Source organism: Ochlerotatus camptorhynchus, unplaced genomic scaffold (assembly GCF_037179485.1).
Source record: "Ochlerotatus camptorhynchus isolate MF236.1 unplaced genomic scaffold, CSIRO-AGI_Acam_v1.1 ptg000568l, whole genome shotgun sequence".
In the NCBI taxonomy this organism is placed as follows: Eukaryota; Metazoa; Arthropoda; class Insecta; order Diptera; family Culicidae; genus Ochlerotatus; species Ochlerotatus camptorhynchus.
Genome location: NW_027041049.1, coordinates 604,352 through 613,138, shown reverse-complemented (window position 1 = coordinate 613,138; position 8,787 = coordinate 604,352). Strand labels below are relative to the sequence as shown.

At 42.5% G+C, this 8,787-nt stretch overlaps 1 pseudogene; it reads left to right on the top strand.

Annotated features, from left to right (window-relative positions):
- Positions 1–387: 387 nt before the first annotated feature.
- LOC135713560 (uncharacterized) lies at positions 388–2,329 on the top strand (annotated as a pseudogene).
- Positions 2,330–8,787: the final 6,458 nt, after the last annotated feature.

The window sequence follows — 8,787 nt, the reverse complement described above, 5'->3', positions numbered from 1 at the left end:
TCGTACAACGTTATATTAAACAACCGATGGGTTGACCTGGTTGCAGCAGTTTGGATGCAATATTCAACAACTTTTTTTTCTGTGTGTACCAAACGGTTTTGCATCATTCTGTAAAAATTTACAATACAGTTTAGTAAATTTTGACAACTCGAGGTTAAAGAAAATTTACTGAACGGATTGTAAATTATAAAATTACCGAATAGATTACCGAATGTTCAGCTGTTCCATATTCGGTAAAAAAAAAATACAGCATACTGTAAATAAATCTTAGTGTGTATTGACGAGTGCACGGATGGATTTGAGTTCACTCACTCGACAAAAAGTGACACAACAGCGGGGCCCTGTTTACTAAAAATGAACACATATGTGTTCATTTTTAGTAAACAGGGCCCCGCTGTTGTGTCACTTTTTGTCGAGTGAGTGAACTCAAATCCATCCGTGCACTCGTCAATTAGGTTCTGCAGCGTGACGTCACGAATGAACTCAGTGTTAATCGGCTGAACCTTTTTGACAGTTCAGTGGTACTGTTTACAAGCATTTAGTCGTTTTTTCGAAAAAAAAAATCTAAAATTTCCGAATTTTAACTTGAAAATTGTCGAGGAACAGCGCATTGCAAGGATGTTGCTCGTGAACATTGCAGAAATGTGGTTTACATCTCACTGCAGTCTGAAAAATTATCGAGAAAATCCACCCAAGAAAAAATCGGCTAAGTCCACGTAAACAGTACCACTAAACTGTCATCAGATTGAGGTTAACCCCGACGGTGCAAAACCTAATAGGTTTTAAAAACAAACGATCAAATTGACGTCTGTCAGAAAACAAGCAGCACGGTAACCGCAAAATACCCATATAAAAGAATCGAGATTGACTACAAAGTAAGCATTTTCGAGGGAGACTGGAACTACCCATTAAATGAGTAAAAAGATTACCGTGAGAGCCGATCTATTTTTTTTTCATTATATATTCGATATCGGTACCCACACGAATTGCCGGCAAAAAAGTGACGTCATTTGACATTGAGCGCCTAGAAGACTGATCGTTTTTAAATTGGTGTATTTTTTTGGGCCCCTACAATTGCACCGAAAATAAACTCGCCGAACTGATCGTTTTTATGTCACATTACTTTTTACACATGAGCTTGATTAGTGTTAGTGAAAGCTTTGTTCCAAAGCAAATGACAGCTCATGTGTCGTGTTGAATGTTGTTTTTGTTGTTTTCAAAACATAAAGCAACAACTAGCCCGGGAGCTAGCTCAACTCCAGTTCAGCTAGCCAACTAAGGCAACAATGGAACCCCGTCATATTTCTGCAAGTTATGCGACAACAGTCTCCACAAACCAGCGCATCCGGCAGTGCCAGCTCGGAATCTTTCGGTGCCAAATGACAGTATCCTGCAGTAGATGAACAAAGTTGGGCTTTTTGATCGCAGCCTCGAAAGAACTTCCACACCCAAGTTTTCACCGAACATTGACGAAAACAAATCCAAATTCAACAGTTCGACTCTGAAGAAAAAGATAAAAATATCATCATCGATGGTATGAAAAGCTTGAGGAAAAGTAAAATCAAACAAAAGCTTCCGGTAGCACCCGACAGCCAACTGAACCGAGATAGTCTGATTGAACAAATCAGTTCGGACAAAGTCTTGCAACAATTATCCTTTTCGTCGGATTTCGCCCTTCCAGCAAGTCATTCAGACCAATCTGATGCAGTGTATCGGTGCTCGATAGTTCCCGCGATTAATGTGTTGAGATGCTTCAAATGTGGAGAATTTGGGCACAAGAGCATGGATTGCAAAAATTGCGATAGATGCTCTAGGTGCAGCCAACAACACAAAACGTCGGAGTGTACGTCAACTGTATTGAAATGTATTAATTGTTTGAAAATGAATAAAGAACGAAAAATGAACTTGGACGTCAACCATGCCGCATTTAGCTCGGAATGTTTGCTCTATAAAAGACTTTTTGATCAGAAGAAAAGCAGCTTGCGTTTCAATAAATAGCAGCCAAGTTCCAGGAATGTGAATCAATTCGATTTTTTATGCTTGAATATTGCGGGGTTGTCAACAAACTACGTAGCATTACGTCAGATTGTTGAGGAAAAACGTCCTCTTTTAGTTTTCTTATCTGAAACTCATATTGTAGAAATTGAAGCTTTTGATCAGTATAGTATTCCGGGATATATTGTTGCTGCTTGTTTATCACATTCTAGACACACTGGCGGTGTTGCTATTTATGTCAAAGAATCAGTTCAATTCAACCTTCGTACCAACGAAGTTATTGATGGCAACTGGTTCTTGGGCATTACAGTTGTACGTGGCATGAAGATGGGTAATTATGGTGTTTTGTATCATTCTCCCAGTTCTAGTGACCAGCGTTTTGTTGAAGTTTTAGAGAACTGGCTTTCCTTGATTCTAGTAAATTAAATATATTGGCTGGTGATTTTAATATTAATTGGCGTGATAACCATAATTCGAATCATTTGAAGCGTTTAGCTGAGTTTTTTAATTTAAAGCAAACGGTAAATGAGTATACGCGTATTTCCAGGCACAGTAGAACTTTAATTGACCACGTTTATTCCAATTTTAATTCCATTTGTTCAGTTACGGATACTGATTTGAAAATAACCGATCATGAGACTTTAGTGATTAATGTCTTAGGTCATGTTAACGATAACGATAATTTTGTAAAATTGAAGTGCTGGAGGAAATATTCGAAGCAAGCTGTTTCAAATCTTGTTGAGAGAAGCCTGGATTTTCCATTCGCGGCCGGTAACTTAGATGAATCTACAGCTGTTCTTAATAACGCTTTGAAAACGTGTACCAATCAACTAGTTGAGCAAAAGTTTGTTTCTTTGAAAAATTCGAACAGCTGGTACAATTTGGATCTTTTGCGTCTTAAACGGAAAAGGGACAAATGGTACAAAAAGTTTTGTAGATCTAATAATGACAATCATTGGACTAGGTACACAATCGCGCGTAATAAGTATTCACAATCGATAAAGAAAACTCGTTGTGAATATGTTCAAAGGAAGATTGATCAGCATCAAAACAACAGCAAAGAGTTATGGAAAATTTTGAAATCTTTATTAAAACCTAGTAATTGCAAACCGCGGTCCATAACTTTTAATGGCACATTAGAACAGTTAGAACAAGTAATTGCAGCTAAGTTTAATGATTATTTCGTAGATAGCGTTTCATTGATTAATCAATCTATTGAATTGGTCGATGAACCTGACGAAATAAAACAGCCAGTTAATAGTAGTTGTAGATTTGAAGTTTTTCACCCAATCACATTAGATGAACTTAGAGTTATTTGTTTTTCATTAGGAAAATCGGCTGGAGTAGATAATGTTAATGCTAGAGTTATTCAAGATTGCTTTCATGTCATTGGCCACATCTTGCTGGACCTTATTAATGAATCATTACAAACTGGACATGTGCCACAAATTTGGAAGGAATCCTTAGTGATTCCTATTCAAAGAGTTGCTGGAACGATTAAAGCCGAAGAGTTTCGTCCCATCAACATGTTGCACACATTAGAGAAAATTTTAGAACTTGTTGTTAAAGGCCAGCTGTTGGAGTATTTAAATAGTAATAGTTTGTTGATACCAGAACAATCGGGATATCGGGAAGGTCATTCTTGTGAAACTGCATTGAATTTGGTGTTAGCAAAGTGGAAAAATAACTTGGAGCGTAAAGATACGATTGTTGCTGTTTTTTTGGATCTGAAACGCGCTTTTGAAACAATTTCTAGGCCCTTATTGTTAAGTACAATCAAGCGCTTTGGAATTACGAGTACTGCATATAAATGGTTTGAAAGCTATTTGTCTGACAGAACTCAACGGACTGTTTTTAATCATTCTGTTTCCAGTCCCGTGGGGAACAACCTTGGAGTGCCCCAGGGAAGTGTATTAGGGCCCCTTTTATTTACTATGTATATTAATGACTTGCGGTTTTGCAGTTTTGCGACATTAACCTTTTTGCAGATGATACTGTGTTATTCATTGCAGCTAAAGATTTAGAAGTTGCCGTCTCACACTTGAATGAAGATTTGCAGTATCTAAGTAGATGGTTGAAGTGTAAGCAGTTAAAATTGAATACAAGTAAAACTAAATTTATGGTAATTTCGCGGAATCGATTAAATGAGAACGTCTCTGTTGTAATTGATGATGAGACTATTGATCGCGTTCAGGAGATTAAATATCTTGGCGTGATTATTGATGACAAACTTAAGTTCAACTCTCACATTGACAATGTCATCAAGAAAATTGCCAAGAAGCATGGAATTCTATGTCGATTGAAGAACGATTTAACTATTGCCAGTAAAATACAGCTATACAAATCAATCATCTCTCCTCATCTAGACTTTTGTCCATCCATTTTATTTCTGTCCAATGCAACACAAATATCGAGATTACAGCGCTTGCAGAATAAAATAATGCGTTTGATTTTGAGATGTAATAGATTCACTTCCTCAACTTTGATGCTAGACGCCTTACAATGGTTGTCGGTGAAGCAAAGAATTGTATACTTGACTATGGTGTTCATTTTTAAAGTAGTTAACGGTTTGCTGCCTCGATATTTGTGTGATCGAATTGAAAGAGGAAGTGACTATCATAGATATAATACTAGAAACGCGGATGAAATAAGAACACCACATTTCTTGACTTGTGCTTCACAGAATTCATTATTTTTTAAAGGAATAAATGTTTTCAATTCGATGCCTAGACACATTAAACGTTCAACAACATTAGCAGAATTTAAGAGACATTGCATTTCACACGTTAAAACTGTCTTTTGAACGGTTATCCAGTGATTTTTTTATGAATTGACAAATTATGTATCTTGACGAAGTTATTTTTAACGGATTATATGTTATAACGACTTTTTAATAATTATTGTAGCACTGAAAAAACTATTTTGTTCGCCACGATGGTGATGATGGATTTTTGATATTTGATTTAATAGTAGTTTGAGCCTCGCGCGCGTATTACGGATATAGAGGATTGAATTTAACATTTGATAAAAAAAAAAAATGCAATTTTGAAGCTTATTTGGAAGATACCTTGAGTTAGTAGTAAGTTTTCTGGCAAATGTTGGGGGTTCGTGAGCATTCCTGACATTGCTGAAAATTATGATAGCATCAGATTGCGGGGTTACTAGTGTAATAGGATGCTTTGTTGATTGTTCATTAACTCTTGATTGCTTGTAATACTTATGAATATTTTAGGTGGACAAAAAGGCGAACTAAGAGGTGGACGCCTGAGCTTTTCAACATTTATATCGCTGTGAAGCAACTGTAAACTCTAGAGGGAATTTATATCTGTAACTGAAACCAGTTCGATTTTGTTTGCCAACCTGGATAAAATGTCGCGGCCTACACGGCCTGAGCGTCTGTTCACCATGGAGGTGCGGCTCAAACAGCGTCTGACTGGCATCCAGCGGCTGAATAAGAAATGCTGTATTGTGTCAGCTAAATCTAAGATGGCAGCCCCATCTACACAATAACTGAGCGTCTGTACACCATGGAGGTGCGGCTCAAACAGCGTCTGCCTGGCATCCAGCGGCTGAAACAAGAAACGCTTATCCCCGAAAGCTATACCCAAGATGGCAGCCCCATCACGGCGGATAGGAGACCTTAGGCTAACTACCTACTGTCCCCGAAACTTTACAACTGTTACAGAAACCAATAGAGAAAGATCACGGACTGATATTACGGCAACGACTTTTAGCGCAAAACAACGGACAAGAATTGGAACATGGAATGTACTAACGCTAGCCCAACAGGGGAAGCTGGCACAACTCGCCAGCGAGGCTCGACGCATGAAGCTCGAAATCCTGGGACTAAGCGAAGTCCGTTGGCCAAACTTTGGAGAACACAAGCTGCCGTCGGGACAGGTACTACTCTATTCTGGTATTCGAGGTGAAAACGCTCCCCGCCACCGTGGAGTTGGTTTCCTGCTTAGCGCCCAAGCAAATGCGGCGCTCATCAAGTGGGAACCTATCAATGAGAGGATAATCGTTGCCAGATTCAGAACGCGGGTTCGTAACCTAACCATAATCCAATGTTATGCGCCAACCGATGCTGCCGAGTTACAGGACAAAGAGAACTTTTACAGTCAACTGAATGCAGTCGTGGATAAAATTCCGAGAGGTGACATCAAGATCTACATCGGCGACTTCAATGCGAAGATCGGCTCCGACAACACGGATTATGAGCGTGTCATGGGGCGCCATGGTCTTAGCGAAATGAGCGAAAACGGTGAGCTGTTGGCAGAGTTTTGTGGCAATAACGACATGGTGATCGGGGGTTCGCTCTTCCCCCATCGACCAGTGCACAAAGTCACGTGGGTTTCCCGTGATGGACATACCGAAAATCAAATCGACCACATCTGCATCAGCCGAAAATGGAGAAGGAGCCTTCTTGACGTTCGGAACAAACGCAGTGCCGACATCGCGTCTGACCACCATCTCCTCGTTGGAGAGATCCGCCTTCGTATCGCGCGGGTCCAGCGGCGGGAGGAGCGGCTCGGACGGCGATTCAACACACGCCGATTGGAAGATCCAGCAGTAAAAAGGTCATTCGTCGAGGAACTGGAGACCAGAGCTGCGGATATTCCTGATGGTGGCAGCGTAGAAGAGCAATGGACGGCGATCAAGGATGCCTTTACTGAAACGAGTGAAAACAACCTGGGTGAGCTGCGCGCTCAGAGAAAGGAGTGGATCACGGATGACACCTGGAGGAAGATAGAGGAGCGGAGAAATGCAAAAGCCGCGATAGAGCGGGCGAGAACCAGAGGAGCGAAGAACCAGGCCCGCCAACTGTATTCGGCTCTCGAGAAGGAAGTGAAGCGCTCGTGTAGGCGGGATAAGCGAGCGTGGGTGGACTCCCTAGCCGATGAAGGTGAGAAAGCCGCAGCAACAGGCGATATCCGTCTCCTCTACGATATCTCACGACGCCTGAGTGGAGCAAGGATGAATCCTAGGATGCCAGTGAAGGACGCGACTGGTCAGTTGCTCACCGACCCCACTGATCAGCTGAAACGCTGGTTTGAACACTTCGAACAGCTTCTACAAGTTTCGTCGGTCAACCAGCCATCAACATCTCGGCATGAACCGCCAAGAGTGCGACGCATCACTCGCGTCAATTCTGAGGCGCCATCCCTACCGGAGATCGAAGCTGCTATCCGAACCATGAAATCCAACAAGGCTCCCGGGGTCGATCGCATATCAGCAGAGATGCTCAAAGCTGACCCCATGCTATCTGCACAAATGTTGCATCAACTATTCTGCAATATCTGGGACACCGCGACTTTTCCGGCTGACTGGATGCAGGGCGTCTTAGTGAAGGTCCCAAAGAAGGGGGACCCAACTGTATGCGATAACTGGCGTGGCATTATGTTACTGTGTTGTGTTCTCAAAGTTCTATGCAAAGTTATCCTCAACCGGATACAGGAGAAGATCGACGCGACTCTCCGACGGCAGCAGGCGGGATTCCGTGCTGGAAGATCCTGTGTGGACCATATTGTCTCGCTCCGCATAATCTTGGAGCAGGTCAACGAATTCCAAGAGTCCCTTTACTTGGTTTTCATTGACTACGAAAAAGCTTTCGACCGACTCAACCACGAAAACCTGTGGGGCGCCCTAAGGCGCAAGGGAGTTCCGGATAAAATCGTCAACCTCATCGAAGCTCAGTATGAGGCTTTCACGTGCAGGGTGCTGCACAACGGAGCCCTATCTGACCCTATTCGGGTAGTCGCTGGAGTGAGGCAAGGATGTATTCTATCACCGCTACTGTTCCTCATCGTAATCGACGAGATAATGGTTGGTGCGATCGACCGTGTGCCGAACCGTGGGTTGCTCTGGCAGCCTATACAATGGAGCATCTAAACGACCTAGATTTGGCGGATGACGTTGCTTTAGTATCACAACGGCGTTCTGACATGCAGAGTAAGCTCGACGATCTCGCCGAACGCTCCTCAGCGGCAGGTCTCAACATCAACGTCAGCAAGACTAAATCGTTGGATATCAACACGGGAAATCCATCCAATTTTACGGTAGCTGGTCAGGAAGTGGAGAAGGTTGAAAGTTTCCAATATCTTGGCAGCCAGATAGCGTCGGACGGCGGAACCAAGAGTGACATAGGTGCACGGATCAAGAAGGCAAGGGCTGCTTTTGCGAGTTTACGAAACATCTGGAAGTCAAATCAGATTAGTCTCCGCACGAAGATCCGAATTTTCAACTCTAACGTGAAATCTGTACTGCTGTACGCTAGCGAAACATGGTGCGTATCAGCGGAGATCACACAGAAGCTGCAGGTGTTCATCAACCGATGCCTGCGGTATATAATTCGTGCTTGGTGGCCTCACAACTGGATTTCGAATGCCGAGCTCCATCGACGGTGTCACCAGAAGCCGATATCGACAGAAATTCGGGAACGTAAGTGGAGGTGGGTTGGCCACACTCTACGGAAGTGCGGAAATGAAATCTGCAAACAAGCGCTGGATTGAAATCCAGCCGGACATCGCAGCAGAGGCAGACCCAGGGGCTCATGGCGGCGAAGCCTAAACAAGGAGATTAAGCAAGTCGACCGGAATTTGACCTGGGCCCAGGTCAAGGCGAAAGCAAACAATCGCCCAGGATGGAGATCTTTCACGTTGGCCCTTTGCGCCAGGGATGGCGCTCAGGACACTTAAGTAAGTAATAAAATGTCATATTTAATTATCTTAAAGATAAATCGTCCAGCTCAAACCTTTGTAGGGGTAAGAGGTGGGACCATCATCATCATCA